Source organism: Panthera leo, chromosome B2 (assembly GCF_018350215.1).
Source record: "Panthera leo isolate Ple1 chromosome B2, P.leo_Ple1_pat1.1, whole genome shotgun sequence".
NCBI classification, from domain to species: domain Eukaryota; kingdom Metazoa; phylum Chordata; class Mammalia; order Carnivora; family Felidae; genus Panthera; species Panthera leo.
In genome coordinates, this window is record NC_056683.1 from 97,760,743 (window position 1) to 97,778,363 (window position 17,621).

Here is a 17,621-nt window from a genome sequence, read left to right on the forward strand (position 1 = left end):
CAATTATAAATATAAATGTACTATTAAAAAATTAAATGGAACATATCAAATTGATTTCACCTAGATATTTTGGGTTATACGGTAAACTTGATCTCTTCCTCTTTTAAATTAATCTAACAGATATTTATTTAGCTTTCACTAGGCACCTCCTGAGTGATGGAGAAATAAATGATGAGAAAACCTGGCATGGTCTCTACCTACATGCAACTTTACTCTAGTGGAAGACAGAGGTTAATCCAAGAACCAACAAAAGGTATAAAAGTATGGTGCTCTCAGGAATGAGAAAGAGAACGGATCTAGTCAGGAAAGTCTGAGGGGCTTACCTGAAGAAGTTACAGCTGAGTAAGATCTAAAAGATGAGTAGGAGGAGTCTTTAGGTGAAAAAGACAAAGAGAGGAGAAGCTCTTCCCAGGGGAAGGGAAAAGCAGGTATAGAGGCTTTCTTGTAAGAGTAAGCACTCAGAAGCACAGTACACCTGAAAAAGGAACTCCAGCCGGCCTGTGACCCTGGGCCACACGGAGCAAAGAAGAGTACTTTGCAAGATGAGGCACAGAAGTCAATGGCAGCCAAACCACACAGGGCCTTACAGGAAGAGTGACTATTCATTCTGGCTTACTTTTGTTGACCTGGCATCATAATCCATACTGTCAAAATGAAGGTCTCAGTTTAAAAAAAAATTTTTTTTAACTTTTATTCAGTTTTGAGAGACAGAGAGAGACAGAGCATGAACAGGGGAGGGGCAGAGATAAAGGGAGACATAGAATCCAAAGCAGGCTCCAGGCTCCAAGCTGTCAGCTCAGAGCCTGACACGGGGCCCGAACTCACAAACGGTGAGATCATGACCTGAGCTGAAGTCGGACGCTTAACCAACTGAGCCACCCAAGGCACCCCATGAATGTCTCAGTTTAAATGACAAATTATGTGACGCCATATACAGAATTTTGCCCTTGCCTAAAACACCACTGTAAATCATATAAAGGAATGTTTTTTAAAGATTTTATTTTTAAGTAATCTCTACACCCAATTTGGGGCTTGAACCTACAACTCCAAGATCAAGAGTTGCAAACTCTATGAACTGAGCCAGCCAGGCAACATTAAAATTCTTTAAAATTCTGTGTGTGTGAGAGAGAGATAGAGACACAGAAAAATAGCCATATTACAACATTAATTTAAACATAAAAGTAAGGGGCGCCAGGTGGCTCAGTCGGTTAAGCGTCCAACTCTTGATTTCAGCTTCAGGTCATGATCTTACAGTTCATGACGTCAAGCCCCATGTTGGGCTCTGTGCAGACAGCACAGAGCCTCCTTGGGATATTCTCTCTTTCTCTCTGTAAAATAAATAGATCCTCCCACCTGTAAACTCTGAAATGCACTTCATAGTTGGTTTCAGGGAAAACGAGAATCTGAAATTATGCCCAGTGAATGGGCAACAAAACCTTCCAGCAAAGAGAAGCTGCCCTTAGGTGCATAGTCACTGACTGTTCTGGTTCCTCACTGCCCTTAGAGGGTGTGTGGGCTTATGGCCTGAAGATGAGGGATAACAATATGTTGGTCAGCTGCAGTGATGACGCTATATACATCTATAAGAAACAGAGAAGAAGACTGCCAGGACAGGCTCAAGAGTAATTTTTTAAATAGAAACAAGTTGTTGGGGTGGGTGTGGGGGAGAGTGGGGGGAAGGAAGGAGAGAGAATATATAAAAGAGAGAAAGCCTAGGGTGGGGGAAGGCCAGCAGGCTGCAGGAAGTAACAGACCAACAATTTGCCCCGAATTCCTCATGGGCCTTACCCAGTGGACAGTTGAATGACAAAGATGCAATGGGAGGAGATGAAGGTAAGATGGAAATAAATGTTCACAAAGGAGATGACAGCAATCAAGAGAAAGTTTGGGGAAATACTGCTGAGGAATTATGGGTCTTAAACTCACTATCATGACATCTGCCTAATTATTGAATCCTAAAGTCCTCTCTGAGATTAATACCATGACCATTACTGTTTTCCTTTTGCATTTTTCTGGAGTACATTTGCTGATTTACTCTATATCAGGTGAGTCTTCTGCTGTATCTTTTAATCTGATTATCTTTCTATCCAGTGTACAAAATCCCCAGCAGGGGAGCTTTACCATTTGCCTAGAAAGATGTTTATCTTATATTGTTAAGTTAATAAAGCATTTTAAGGATGGGGGCGGGGGGGGGAACTTTCACAAGTCATTTGGTATCTAAAAATATATAACAGTGACACTTTTAAAGAGGAAAAAAAAACCCCTTGAAAACCTAAAAACTTTAGGTTTCCCCCATTTCATCCCAACTTTCGGCCTTTTACTTTACTCATATCAATGCTAAATTAAACAGAAGAAATAAAATTGAGCCATGTGTGTAATTTTGGATCCAAAGAATTAACTGAAATTAAGTACATGGAAAGTAACAATATATGGTAAAATCATGATAAAAATAAATGGTCTTAAAATCTTAGTGAACTAACATTTAGCCTTGTCACTAAACTGGCTTTCTGTCAACCTCTAACCCTCCCCCTACGCCACTTGCCCCTGCTTTTTTCCTATACGTTATGATCATTCCAAATCCCCAAACAGCCATACTCTTATGTTCTTACATTATATACCAATATGATAGAATATGGCTTATGGATGACTGCAGAATTAGCTCAGAGTCAATAAACCTGAAGGTGACTCAGGCCACCCATCAGGCTATAATGGGAGGTAGTATACTTGACCCTCCCAAGCATCATGGATTCACCTATACTGACAATACTCTGCCCCATGATGTACTGACACCAAAATAGAAAATAATTTAAGTACAATATGTAGTTGAGAACAACAGGCAAGATCTGAAAGCCACAAGGCATTATCAATCACCAAATCAAAACATGGGTCATAATCAGTTGGTTTTTTTTTTAAACCATCTTAGACAATATCAAACATTAGAAAGAAAGGATAAAAAAGGAAAGAAAATCCCACAGAGAGCTATCAAGTGTAAATAAGTCTACATCACTGATACAATGTTGGCAAAATCTGTGTGGTGATAAGGTGGTAACACTTCAACAATCTCTACATATGTAGAGAGGCAAAAAAAATAAATAAATACAACAGCCAGTCCTCTTTTACACTTGCTACACCAATCCATCAGCCTGCAAACCTTCAGATTACCAAATAAATGGTGACAATTTAAAAATAAAGAAATAGTTTCCAATCATAGTCCAGTGTGTCCTCAGTTTTTTCATCAAGTGCATCAAATAGGTTACCTTTCACCTAAGAAATTGTACTATCTGAATAAGACACATGAAATAACTAGGGTAACTTTTTACCCTAAGTTTTACCCCAACTACTTTTGCTATTGGACCAAACTCCTAATCAGCCAACCTTACAATTTTATACTTATTTTTGGTATCTCTCTCCTTCAGTCACCAAATTTAAAACTCATTAACTTTTTATTCTCTTTTCCTATTATTTTCACAACTATTACCTTAACTTTCATATGCTTATATTTTCTGTAAGTATATATTTAAGTATATATTTCTATATTTAAGTATGAGCAGATTTGAGAATCATTATCGTTACTGGTATTCTTATAGGTTTATAAAAAATATTACTTTGCCTTAATGCAGTTATTACTTATTATGATGCTTTTTGACTTTATAAGAATGTTGTTATTTAGTTTCTCCTTCTCCTATTTCCATTTACTCATTCGATTTTCAGGGATGTTTCTTTTTATTATTCAATTTTAAAAGAAATAATAATCTACTGTGCATTAAATAACAAAAATATAAACTCATTTAGTTTTTAAAATCATTCAACTGTCCCTCTCACACATTCCCTTCTATTTGATCATGGAGACATGAAGAGGAAACTCTGAAGCAGGGTCGTTCTTTCTGAAGTAGCTTCAAAGGTGCAATGAGATGACCGGAAGATCAAAAAACAACAAAAAATAACAACAACAAAAAAAGAACAAGATTATTGGGCCTAATAGGGACAAGGCTGCAAGCCAAAAAATAAAATACATGTGTATTCAGGTGTAGAAAAGGCTCTGGATCACACATTTGTCTTTCAGACATTTGTGGACAGAGTGATATTGCCATAGCAATAGTTTTTTGTGCCACAAAATATCGTCCATTTATTAAGGACAGAAAAATACAAAACATAAAAAATAAATTTTCTCTAAAATACAGTAATACCTTTTTCTATTATAATACAAAATACTATCTAAAATTAAAATACAATATTATAATTAATTATAATACAAAACATTTCAACAGATTGAAGGAGTTTTGTTTTTTTTTTACAACAATTAGAACTTTTAGTCTAATGTAAGATAAGAAGAGCCTGACATAGCAAAAAATGAGACCACCCTAAAATTTTAAAAGAGGCACATTTAGGATGGATAAAAGAATTACTACTATACATACAGTGGAAAGTAAAATTGTAAAACTAATATAATAGTCTAAATCCTGGTTTTGCATTCAAATTAATTCTCTCCAACTAGTAATCATATTGATAGGTAGTAAGAATCTTTTGCTTGATCTGTATCTTGATTTCTAGCTTAATAATAAATCTGTAAACTAATAACAAAAATACACAAAGTGACAATTTCTATTAATACCTCTTTTTCCCCCCAAGAACCTTGCTATAGCTTCCTAATATAAGAATAAAACACAAGCCTGCTTAGGAATCACTGATTTAAATTGCTACGGGGTTTTTTCTCTTTTTTGTTGGGGCAGGGGGTGGAGGGTCTATTTCTTTTTTCCCCTATAGTGAGGGTAAGGGAGGCAGTGAATCCTTTTAGGATAGGATGAAAAAGAAAGTAAGCAGAAACCATATGTGGGCTTATTCTATTTCCCTTAGGAAATTTTGACCAATTTGAGCAACTAAGATCTGGACAAGTATGATAGTACTGAAATTATCTGATGGCATTTAAACTTAATAAATATAAGATAAACCCAAAGAAGTCAAGCAGATAGTCTTCTATTTTCAGTAATGTGTGATATGAAACAAAGAACAGGAAACTCATGTTGGAGGAGACTTTGAAGAGCTACATGATGGCAAAGTGTTTAACCCAGTGACAGAGTGGAAACGCAATAAATTTAACAAACGGTTATTTAACTTTAGGGAAAAAAAAGCTAATGGGATTTCTAGGAAGATGATGGTATAAGCTAAATGATTATTCTTAGGAAATCTACCACAGAACTGAACTATCAGAATCAATGAAAAACAAATAAAAAACCTAACAAGATAAAGTTAAAAACATGACACAACTCTAAATTAGTTAACTTAAGTCTAATGAACAAGTATTAAAACCAGAAAGAGGAAGGAAGACTATAAGGGGTCCACAAAGACACCTAAAATGGTGCAAATGACTAAACCACTTGAATAACCAACAGATAGAAGTTATTTTCAAAAAATTAAAGAAGAAAAAATTACTCCCACCAAAATGAACACATTACAACACAGAAATACAGTGTTAAATGTTTTAAAGAATTTGTGCAGAGTGAAATTGATTTGCCTGGGTCAAGTGTCAATGAAGACTTGTAGTACAGTAGACATGAATCACATTTGAAGTAGCAAAAAGATGCCCAGAACACAAAAGAAACATTTAGATTTGGGGGAAATAAATGTAAAAATCTATCATCCTCTCATTACCTCTTTGGACATGGTTATTTCTGGTGCAGCATTAACAAAATCAGTTCTGTTTCCTTAGACAGTTTTTTAAAAATGCCTTCTTTTTTAACCCTTCATTCTACTACCACTTCATTAAGTTGCCTTTCTGATGAATAAAGGGTCATATAAACCCAAGAGCCTACAGTCTGGATGTCCCACTGTCCTGTAGCCCTTATTATTCAACAAAATACTTTGAACCCCGATGTCTCCCCACTCATCACAACTTCCCTTTCCCATCCACAGAGATCTAGTCTATCTGGGTACAAAGGGATTGTTGTACCTTCACTGTGGGCTCCTCCTCACTGTAACCCAATTCCCTGAGCTCTCATGGCACTCTCCCTACACAGTGCCCCTGCACCATCATTCCCCAAAGCATCACTAATATGTAGCCATTGAGTGAAGAAGTCTATTATGGACATTTTGTAAGTAAAAGAATTACAATATGGATAGAATAAATCCTCTAAAATTGGATGCCAAATATGATTGTCCTCCAAATTCAAAGAAAACAAGAATGAATGTAAACACTTCAAGGTGATCCATTTCACCTTGGTGATCCAGTCATTCCAATGGCTATATCCCTATCTTCTTCCTCTCTCCAGACTTTTCTCCCCCCCCTTTCCTTCTTTCTTAGTTCTTACATCATAAAAAACTCCCTCCCCCGCAATGCTCTCATCTTGACTACTCAACAAGAGCAATTTATTTTTGCAGCTGTCTTCTACCAGATCAGCCAAAAGTGCTAATCTTTTTACAACCCCAAACCACCCATCAAGAGGTCTTCCTAAATACAGGCATACTAGATATTGTCTATTTGTTTCTCCAAAACATCTCTCTGACCTACCCTACCTCATTGTGTGTTTCAGAACGCTCATCTCTAGGGACTATATCATTGGGGTTCCCTTGCCATCTGGCTTATAATTAGGTTCTCTCAAATGGAAGGTACAAACAAACTGAAGGGCAGAAGGAAGAAGGTCAGAGAACTTGTTACCCCACTTCCCTCTCTCCCAGGCTGACGGTCAGCAATAGGTATACTCCTCTGCTGAAGGTCACAAAAGGTATACTCCTCTGCAGAAGGAAGAAGGTCAGAGTACTTGTCACCCCACTTCCCTCTCTCTCCCAGGCTGACGGTCAGCAATAGGTATAGTCCTCTGCTGAAGGTCACAGATCCCGTTAGGCAGGCAGCTTCTTAGATAACTGTAATTCACAGGGTTCCAGTAAAAACCCCCAACTCTTGCCCCTTGAGGTTTGCAGCTGTTACTAGTCCAAAATGCTTATCATCCCTTTTTGGTTTCCCTTAACTCTGCCCACACCTTCATTGAACTCTTCAGGTACCCCATTTGAGTGTGTCATCTATTTCCTGCCAGTATCCTGGCTGACTTAGCATGGAGGAAAAGAAACTAAAAGTTATATTGACAGCCTCAGAGAGATTACAGAGAGTAAAATACCAATTATACAAGAACTGGTTGTTCTGAGAAAGGATCAGAGAATGAAAGAGTTCTTGAAAATTAAAAACATGACTGTTGAATAAACATGTCAGTAGAAGTACTGAATAACAGAACCAGGCTGAAGAGCAAATTTGTAATTTGGAAGACAAATTCAAGGAACTCTTCAAGGTGTAGAGTGAAAAGACAAAGAACAGACATATGGCAAAAATTAGATGGAAGGGCTCCTGGATGGCTCAGTCGGTTAAGTGTCTTGACTCTTGGTTTTAGCTCAGGTCATGATCTCACAAGTTCATGAGTCTGAGCCCTTGCATAGTGCTCTGTGCTGACAGAGCGGAGCCTGCTTGGGATTCTTTGTCTGTCTGTGTCTGTCTGTCTGTCTGTCTCTCTCTCTCTCTCTCTCTCTCTCTCTCCCCCTTCCCCTTTCTCTCCCCCCCCCCCAAAATAAACATTTGGCAAAAAAAGGTAGATGAAGGTATAATACTAACAATAGGTCAAAAAAGACAGATATAACAAAGATAATGGAAGAAAAGAAATAATACTTTGAGATTCAAATCTTTGTACTGAAAGGGCCCACGTGCAAAGGATCAATGATAAAAGGTACATAGGTAGAGACACACACTCATAAAATAAAATTTCAAGATTTAAAGCATAAAAACATCTTAGGCTCCAAGAATGTCCTTATTCTTAGGAGATATATGATAAAGTATTTAGAGGTGACATGTTTGTAACTTTCAAGAGGTACAGCAAAAGAGAAAAAAATTAGAGAAAGTGGCTATGGCAAAATGTTAATATGTGAATCTAGGTGAATAGTATGTGGTATTTAACTGTTATTATTCTTTGAATTGTTCAATAGTTTTGTTTTTTTTTTAGAGAAAAAAGAAAAACAAGGTTTTCAAAGAGAGGTAAAATAAACAAAAATAGGTTTCATAAACAAAGAATGAGACTCAGACTGCCTATACAGATTTCTCAGTATAAATTCCAGATGCGATAAAATAGTGAAACAATGTCTTCCAAGTTCTGAAAGAAAATGATTTTAACCTAGAATTCTAGTGAACTATAATGAAAGCTGAGGACAAGGTAAAAACACTTTCAACTATGCAAGGGCCAGAAAACTCCCACACACTAGGAAATAATAATTAATAACAGTGAGTCTTTAAATGAAAAACTAGCTGAAACTACATTTTCATACTCAACCAAGCATTGTATCAGTTATTGCTGAAACACTGACATATTCTTTTAACAGGTCTTTATGCCTCCATTGTTGTACTCCTCCTATCCATTCCCACAGGAACCAATGTCATTTTATTTTACTGTTCCATTTTATTTTTTAATGTAGGTAATGTATTCACATTGATTAAAATACATTCACATGATTTGAAAACATAAGGTACAAGAAGGCAATACATCCCTAAGACTCAGATCATGGGGTCCATGGACTTTAGAGGGCTCACTATAGGCCTCTTCTAGCTGCACTCTTCCAGTAGGCAAAGAGTCCATAGAGCCTAGGGCATATAACCACCCAGACCATGCTCCAGGTGCCTGAACCCTGGGAGCCTCTACCCAAATGGGCTAAGCCCACTCCCAGGGCCTGCACATGGGTTGTTCTCCCTATGGCCTAACAAAGGGCCCACTGGCACACCCCTAATGCCCTGGGAGTAGGCAAGTGGTAGCTGCATGTGTGATGGGCACAGTCCTGATGTGAGGTCAGGTGTCCATCCTTCATGGTAAAGGTCTGAGAGTGGGGTTGAAGTGGGAGGACAGGGTGGAGAGGCCACACATATGCTGGCCAGGGCCCACCATCTCAGAATGGGTCTGGGAAAAGGTACACAGCAAAAAGCTTCAGTCCTGTTAATGTCTCCAGCCAAAAAAGTTCCTTTCCCAGAGACAACCACTGTTTCGGATACAAGAGTGATCATTTTGAATGACAAATCTGATAATATAATTTCCAACCTGAGATATTTTAGTGGTTCTCCATTACCGTTAGGATAAAATCCAAATTCCTTAAAATGATCAACATGGTGCTTCTCAAACTGTAATAATGTTCATCATGGTCACCTGGGGATTCAAGTCTGATTTTGCATTTCTAACAACCTCCTAGGCGATACAGATGCTGCTGATCTGTAGGCCACACCTTGAGGAGAGACAGCCTATAAGAGATTAATATTCCTTTTTAAGTTGTGATGTCAGCTAACCCAGTTAGGGAAAGAGACTTTTCTTTCTAGCCTACCAGCCTTGCCTAAAAAGAAGCTGCAGTTGGTCCGGGCAGATGGGAGGGAGGGTAGACAGAAATTGCCAAGTAATGATAATCGCTAACCTTTATTCATTCACTGAACAAATACTTGTTGAATGTCTATTTGTATGTACTACCACTGGCCTAGAGAACCCAGTAGTAAACAAGAAAAAATGCCCATTTTCATGGAATTTACAACCTAATAAGGTAGACAGAATCAACATGAAAATAAATAAGGTCAGGTAGTGTTTGGGACTAAGAAGAAAAATCAAGAAGCTAGAAGAACAGGTGTTATCTTAAACAGCTAATGCATATACAAGAATAAATTTAGTTTTTTTTTGTTTTTTTTTTGTTTTTTTTTTTGCCACATTAAGTACTAAGGCAGGCACTGTGTTAAGTACCTTAAAGAGATCAAGGCACTATTAATCTTCAGTGATATGAGGTGCTATTATCTTATTTTGCAGATGACAAAACGAAGCTTAGATATGCTAAGTAACTTACCCAAGGTTAGACAGCTAGGCAGAACTAGGATATGGACCCTGGCAGTCTGACTATTACCAATTTCTGTATTAATTAGCTTGCTAAGGAAAAACACAACCCCCAAATCTGCGGCTTGCATATATATTTCTTGCTTATGCTATGTGAGGGCTGAAGCTTTACCATGCACAGCTGGGCTCCTTGTTTTCTAACATTCTTGAAGCAAGGTTTGAACTTGTTAGCTCTAGATTGTCAGGGGCCTACCAGTTCATGACAAATATCACAAGTAACTCAAGTACAAATACCACCAGGCATGCCACAAGAGGATCAGCAGACCAAAAGGGATAAGCCAACACTGAATCAGCAAGATTCTCCCCTTTGTTGATTTAAAACTCCCTAATTTCAATCATTTAATTTTTATCTAAAGTTCAAGGAAAATAAGTTTAATATACAGTAGGTCACTCTAGTCATGGGGCTGTCTTTTGGGGTCACAATCTCTTTGATAATCTGATAAAATGTGGGCTTTCTCCTAAGAAAAATAAAATGCTCATTCGTTTACACAATTTTGCATTCAATTAAGGGGCACATATGCTCCTAGAAAAGCTATAATCCTCAATGTGAGAAACCTTAAATTGTCGCATTTTCCAAAATAAATCTCTGCTCTGAAAACTTCCTTCTACTCTCTGGTAAACAAGAGTGATTCTTTTTTACTAATTATTTTATTTAATTAAAAGACAGTTGATTCTAATTATTAGCATAGCAAATACATAGTTCTGTTATCTAAAACAGTTCTATACCAAAAAAGAATAAGGGTCTAGCTAGCTGTTAAGAACTACTTATTTCAGCTTCTCTAAAGGCAAGTTTTACGTATCTATTACCTGGGTATAAATTAGTCATCAATATTTTTATTCTATGGTAGCTGATTTTCCCTCTATACTCAGTAGCTTACAATAAGAATGTTGTTCAATACAACTCTGGTTGTTGAAAAATACAAGTATAATGTAAATTATCCTAAGTTACATATAATAGCTTTTATTTTAGAGGAAGATATTTCCCCCCCCCTCCCCGCCAAATCATGAAGTGCATCTCTAGACTACTAAATGATTTAAGGTTCTATATCACTTTCAAGTTTCATAGTGTATCATTGACTTTGTATTTTTTAAACAGAGTATTACTAAAATGTAAAACAACACAATGGAGCAAGCAGGCAAGTAAAATAGTAACTTTTGATACTTGTTAAATCAATGTCTCATTATACAATAACTGAATTACAATCTGGCAGAGCTCTCATTAATACATCATATCCAAATTTTTACATGGCTAATTAAAGGAGCTTAAGGTAAACAGGACTATAAGGATGTTTAAATACATACTTAAACAACGCAAGTTGTGTTTGTGACTTGACCTACATGACCTCATAAGAGAGCGAAGGCTATGATAGTTGACAGTAGAATCGTTTAAAAAAAGTAGGCATTTGACACCTGAAACTAATATAACACTGTACATTATACTTCAATTTAAAAAAATAGGTATTTTATTTAGTATTTTTTTCAATAAAAAATTGTAAAAACATTTGAACTGAATGGATTAGGAACAATTATAAATAAATAGGCAAATTTGGGGGTCCCTGAGTGGCTCAGTCGGTTGAGCACCAACTGGCTCAGGTCATGATCTCATAGTTCATGAGTTCAAACCTCACAACCGGGGGTGGGGAGGTGGTGCTTTGTCAGTGTAGAGCCCACTTTGGATCCTCTGTCCCCACTCCACTTGTGTGCGCACACTCTCTCTCAAAAAGAAACATTAAAAGTTTTTTAAAATAAGAAATAGGCAAGAAATAGGCAAATGTTATTTGCATTTAACAAATTAAGTAATAAAATATTCTTAAGTTTTGAAAGGCAGTAGAGTGTTGAGATTAATAGAACAAATTCTGGAGACCAAATGCTGGAGTTTGAATCCCAGCTCTGCTGTGTAGATGAGCTAGGTGAACAGGGACAGTTAGATAACCTCTCTCAGCTTCCTCTTATTAAATAGGTGAGTTAACGGGTGAATGCAAGTATGGTTGGGGGGGGGGGAGGGGGGGACGGGAATCCAAGCACTAGAATATAAGCTCTAGGAGGGTAGACTTTTACCTTCTTTGCTCACTAATGTATGTAGTGCCTAATGACAGTAGGTCCAATAAATATTTGTGGAATGCTCACCATTCTTATTATTAACATGGTGATCTTTGCACAGATGGAAAAACTAAACCCGTTAAGCTCAGCTGTCTAAACTTGGAAATTTTCCCTTTCTCCCCAAACTCCCTCCTTTAAAACAAAATGGAAATATAAGCATTCTTGAGTTGCACACCCAACTCTTCTAAGGCCCATAGCACCAAAATATGATTAATAAACTAGTTTTCAGTTGAGCAAGAGTGCCATCTAGTGTTCATAAAAACTATAATAAGCTGAAAATTTGGAGTAAATTTTCATCCAGGCAAAGAGAGAAAAAAACAAAAAACAAAAAACAAAAAAAACAGGAATGCAAAATCCATTAGGATAAAATCTGCTCTATCAACAGCCAAATCCTCTGAAAGAAAGGTAATTCTAAAGGAAATTAAAGAACAACAGCTTTTAAAATATATACCATATTAGAAAAAATTTATTTCAGAGTATACTGAAGTTGTACTTACCATAAAAGTAATTCTCCTATGAATAGAAAGTGGTATTATTGAACTTATTTTCTCTTTAATGACATGTATTTTTTGTTCTTATTAGAAAAAATAGAAGTACTCATAAAAATTTTGGAAAATGTAGAAAAGCATAAACCATGGCCTAGAAGTAGCCACTGTTATCATGTGGAAACATGTTTTATATGTTTTATACATATAAATATATAGATCCTAGATTTATATATATATATATATATATATATGTCCTAGATTTAAAATATATATGGGTAAAATATTTTAATTTTAATCAAATATTTGGCCAAGATATTAAAGATGAATAAGAGAAAATCATAATGACAATGATTTTTAAAAACCGAAACCAAGAGCTTTCCCTACAAATGAAAAGACCTAGCCTCAACTAAACATTGTATTCAGTGGGGTAAAATTGTTTTTAAGCTGCTATCAGTTATGTAATCATTTTGATATGGTTCTGCAACAGCCAAAATCCATAAGGAGCTGGAGCTTATAAAATAAAAAAAAGATAAATTATTTCATCTGTTTCCTTTCAGACACCACTAAATTGACATAAAGTATACCAACTTGAGTTTCAGAGATTTGAATAAAAATTTAGGTTTACAATTATGTTTAATCTCATTCATTATTCATTAGAGAATGCTCATAAGTTTGGGGCTTTATTTCTAATTCCTTTTCCCCCTCAAATCACAGACACAGCTGAGATTTGATTCACAGCTTATTAGTCACTGAATGATGAAAAGAAAGCTGTTTGCCACTTTCTACCTTTTGGACTAATGCTATTTTACTTTTAGTACTTTTTACTTTTAGTACAAAGAATGAGAAGTAGGGAATTTCCTAAGATTGCACAGAATAATGCAGTAAGGGGCGGGGGGGGAGGCATAGAAGAGTTATAGGGGTCAGAGGGGATGAAAGAGAAAGATCAAAAAGCTGCTAGAGGAGGTGGGCCTTGGTGTCCCAGCCACTGAAGGGACAAGGCCTAGGGAAGGGCATCCATTGGCCAGGCTGGTGGTATGAGTCTCCTTTAAGTGGAGAATGTTTGCAAGGGTGGGGAAAGGACAGATTCTGGGGTCATATTATCACTTGCTTGACCACACTCTCTTCAAGGCATTAAATAGGTTCTTGGGCATATGATTTAACACACAACTCTCTTCACAGTATACAGGAAACCCCACTCTTCCCAACTCCTAGCTTCAGGAGATATGTTGTTGTGAAAGGCTGCTTATAAAATGATTCTCAATGATCCCTGTCTCCTGGTATTCACTCCATTGTGTAATCTGCTCCCTCTGAGTATGGGCTGGACCCAGTGACTTGCTTCTAATGAACAGATTGAGGCAAAAGTGATGGCATGTCTCTTTCAAGATTAGGTTGTAAGACAGTGACTTCTGTCTTGCTGGTTCTCTCTCTCTCTCTCTCTCTCTCTCTCTCAGGCTCCTCTCAGTTGCTTTTCATGAGGAAGTAGAGAAATCCACATGGAAAAGAACTAAAAGCAGCCTCCAGTCAACTGCCTGCAAGAAACTGAAGTTCTTAATCCAAAAGCCCTTGAAGAACTGAATCTGATCAACTGAATTGAATCCTGTGAGCTTGGAGGCATATCTTTCTCCGTTTGAGCCTTCAGATAAGACCACAGCCCTGGTTAACACCTTAAATGCAGCATGGGAGACCACAAAGCAGACATCCCAGCTAAGCTGCAGCCAGATTCTGGACTCCCAGAAATTGTGAGATAATAAATGTGTATGGTTTTAAGCCACCAAATTTGTTATGAAGCAGTAGATAACTAATTCAATTATTAAACCAAAAAAAAAAAAAAAAAAAAGCTGCTCCAGCCCACCTGACTGACCACACCCTGACAGTCTTTGCTTGCTCCCCACCCCCCCCACACACCCCCCGCAGCCCACTGCTTGTGGCAATCTCCCTAGTCACCACCAAGGCCTGGACCTTGTTTCTCTTCTTGGCACAAGTGGGCACTTCTTTTGCGGGTTTATAGATTAGGGTCCCCTTAGTTCATCTGCTTCGTCTCTCTCTCCCACCCAAGGGCTTCTGTACCTTCAATATTGGAAATAACAGGACATCTGAGCAAACTTTCTAGCTCTATGCTTCAGTGACCAGACCATCTTGGAATCTAAGTGCATGCATGGCTTCTAAGCTAAACCACCCATCTTGACTATGTATTACAATTTTACTGCTTTTTGAAGTTTCTCTTCACCATTTACCAACTGGTCTGAAAATACATCAGTGTTTTAACAAGTATTGTGGTGCCAATGCATCCTGGATGAACACCAACCCTGGTTTATGCTGTAAGGTTAATTCCCCAGACAAGATTCAAGATCATAGTTCTCCTTCCTTTCAATTTGTTTTTAAATATAATTAATTAATGTAATTTTTACAACTTCTTTTGAACATCTCAATCTTTAAATTACAATGGTATTACCACATGAAAAGTGCCAAGCTGGAATGGTTTTATTTATAATGCCCAATGCTGTCCTGAGAAGGAGTTTTGACAAAAGTCATAGTTACATGTTCATACACGCACTGACAGATGGCAAAAGAAAAATAAAAGGGGGCCACAAAAGGAAACAAAAATGAGGCCAAAACTTAGTCTGCAGGAAAGTACAATAGAGCATTAATTATTTCCAGCCAGTCATTGGAGGTTTGGTTTGGGCATGTTGGGGATAGAAGGAATGTATACTTGTGTCAACAAACAGAGGAGTTGAAGAGAAAAGTTAATTATTACATTAAAATTTATATGCTCCAATAAGCTGCCTTTATTATCCTAACCTATCCTGATCTTTCCTTGCTCTGAATTAACACTCTCTATATAATTTTTACACACTTATTTTAAGTCACTTTTCAATATAAAAGTAATACATACTCATTGCAAAAAAAAAAAAAAAAAAAACAAAAACAAGCAAACAAACAAAAACCCAAAGCTATAGGAAAACAGATTAATGTTTAAGAACATAGACACTCAGGGGTCAGACATGCCTCCTGCTCTCCCAGTAGTGGGGAGACATGCCTCCTCCATTCCAGGAGGGGTCAGACATGCCTCCTGCTCTCACTGCTTGAGCTAAGTTACTTAATCTGTTTCCTCATGTCATCTATAAAATGTAAAATTCACCTCACAGATTGTTGTAGGTATAAATACCTACAAATAATTATCATTAGATATTTTAGATATATATTTAGATATTAGAAATATTATTAGATAATATAGGGAAATGAACCTTCAAACAAAGTGCATAAATAGTTTGTTTAAATTCTTTCAGAATGTGGGTATAAACTGCAAATATAAAAAGGAACAGTACAGCAAACTTTGGGTTTTGCAGATCTGGTGTGACCCAGAGAATGTCTCCAGCAGCTGCACCCCCTTAGGAACCCTGGGGGCCAAGGAAAGCACTGTCTCCTAACGAAAAAGCCTAGATTTTGAGAAGTTCCTGTTTCCTTGGCTAAATAAATCAGAAACTTAATCTTACAACAAGTGGGTGCATTCATATTAGTATATTTATTTTGGGAAGATATCATCCTCAAAACCTATAATCCACTTGAAACTTTGCAAATGTTATATATAAAATGTTTATAACAATGCCTTGCACATAGTAAACACTCAATAAACTTAAGTATTTATTAACTATTATAAAAAGAAAAACCAAAATTTCTAATAATCCCACTCTAAATTTTTTTTATGCTTAATTATTTTTGAGAGTGAGAGAGACAGAGCACGAGCAGAGAAGGGGCAGAGAGAGAGAGAGAGAGAGAGAGAGAGAGAAAGGGAGACACAGAATCTGAAGCAGGCTCCAGGCTCTGAGCTGTCAGCACAGAGCCTGGCGTGGGGCTCAAACTCATGAACCGCAAGATCATGACTTGAGCCGAAGTCAGAAGCTCAACCGACTGGGCCACCCAGGCGCCCCCTAATAATCCCACTTTAAAAGAGAACTATAGTTCATATTTTGGTGCACATAGGTTTCCTTTCCCCCCTCTTTATAAAATATAATTTGGCACTACCTTAAGAATTTCTTTTCCACTTAAATACATAATCTTTTCTAATAAATATATTTTTAAAAGAATTTTCATTAACTGTGTAATAGTCCTTTATAAAGATGCAGCATAATTTAATTATCCATAATTATTGGATATTCAGATTATTACCCACTTCTATAGAAACACATATAGATGATACACTGACATTGCACATAGCACTGTAGTGATCATCATACATAAACCTTTCAGATGGTTTCCTAGATGTGGAGCTATTATGTATACATTCTTTCAACACCTGCACTGCTGTCAACATACTATCATAAAATGTAACATTTTTAGTCACAGCCTTGATTTGCTCTGAAATTTTTTTCTCTACATCATCACAAAATTCTTAAGGGTAGTGGTTGTTCCTACTTTTTATATCCCACCACAGCACTAGAACAGTGTCAGGCACAAAGAAAAATTTTAAATGAATGCTTACTTTTAAAAAGTATACTCATTTCAGCCTTATGTGGAGAGGGAGGTCAGCTGGAGGTGCTATGGGGTTCAGGAGGAAAAACAGTAACCCTGTCATAAAGTGTTTTAACAAAGGAAAAGGCACTAACTATAATTAAGTTTCATTCTAACCAATCAAAAGCATTTAATATAAATATATAGTACAAAAATAACAGAGTATTTATTTTAAGGTTTGACTCTTCACATTTTACAACACATTAACTCCCAAATTCAAAGAGGCTGTCATTAAAAACTGGGATAGATTGGAATTAGATACTTCTTAATCTGAATAATTACCACTAAGGAGATAATAATATAATGCACTAAAGGGAATAATAGAAAATAAGGATTAAAACATTCATTGTGTGTTGGAAAAGACAAAAGTAACTCTAACTTGGGGTCAAATTTTTGTTGAGAAAATTACTTTTATATGTTAAACTGAAGAAAGAAAGAACAGGGCTTGCCTTACATCCATTCACCAATACTCAGTACAGGTGCAACTGTGCAAACTTTGTTTAGATCTTCAGCATCTAAGGAAGATGAACTAGACTTTTAATGGAGCATTTAAGAGAAAAGCAATGGAATTATTTGTTAGTAGTTGTTAACAAATGAAGTATATAGTATTTAGATTTTCCATCTTCTTCGACAAGAT

At 36.7% G+C, this 17,621-nt stretch overlaps 1 protein-coding gene and 1 long non-coding RNA gene across 3 annotated transcripts in view; one reads left to right on the plus strand and one right to left on the minus strand.

Annotated features, from left to right (window-relative positions):
• The window catches only part of LOC122220253, a 49,699-nt gene extending 35,462 nt beyond the window's left edge, over positions 1–14,237 (plus strand). Inside the window, exons 5-6 of the long non-coding RNA XR_006202753.1 lie at positions 133–253; positions 13,927–14,237. This is a non-coding gene — a long non-coding RNA (uncharacterized LOC122220253). The remainder of the gene's footprint in view (positions 1–132; positions 254–13,926) is intronic.
• SESN1 (sestrin 1) overlaps positions 1–17,621 on the minus strand; it is a 113,281-nt gene that overhangs the window by 82,920 nt on the left and 12,740 nt on the right. The window lies entirely within an intron of this gene.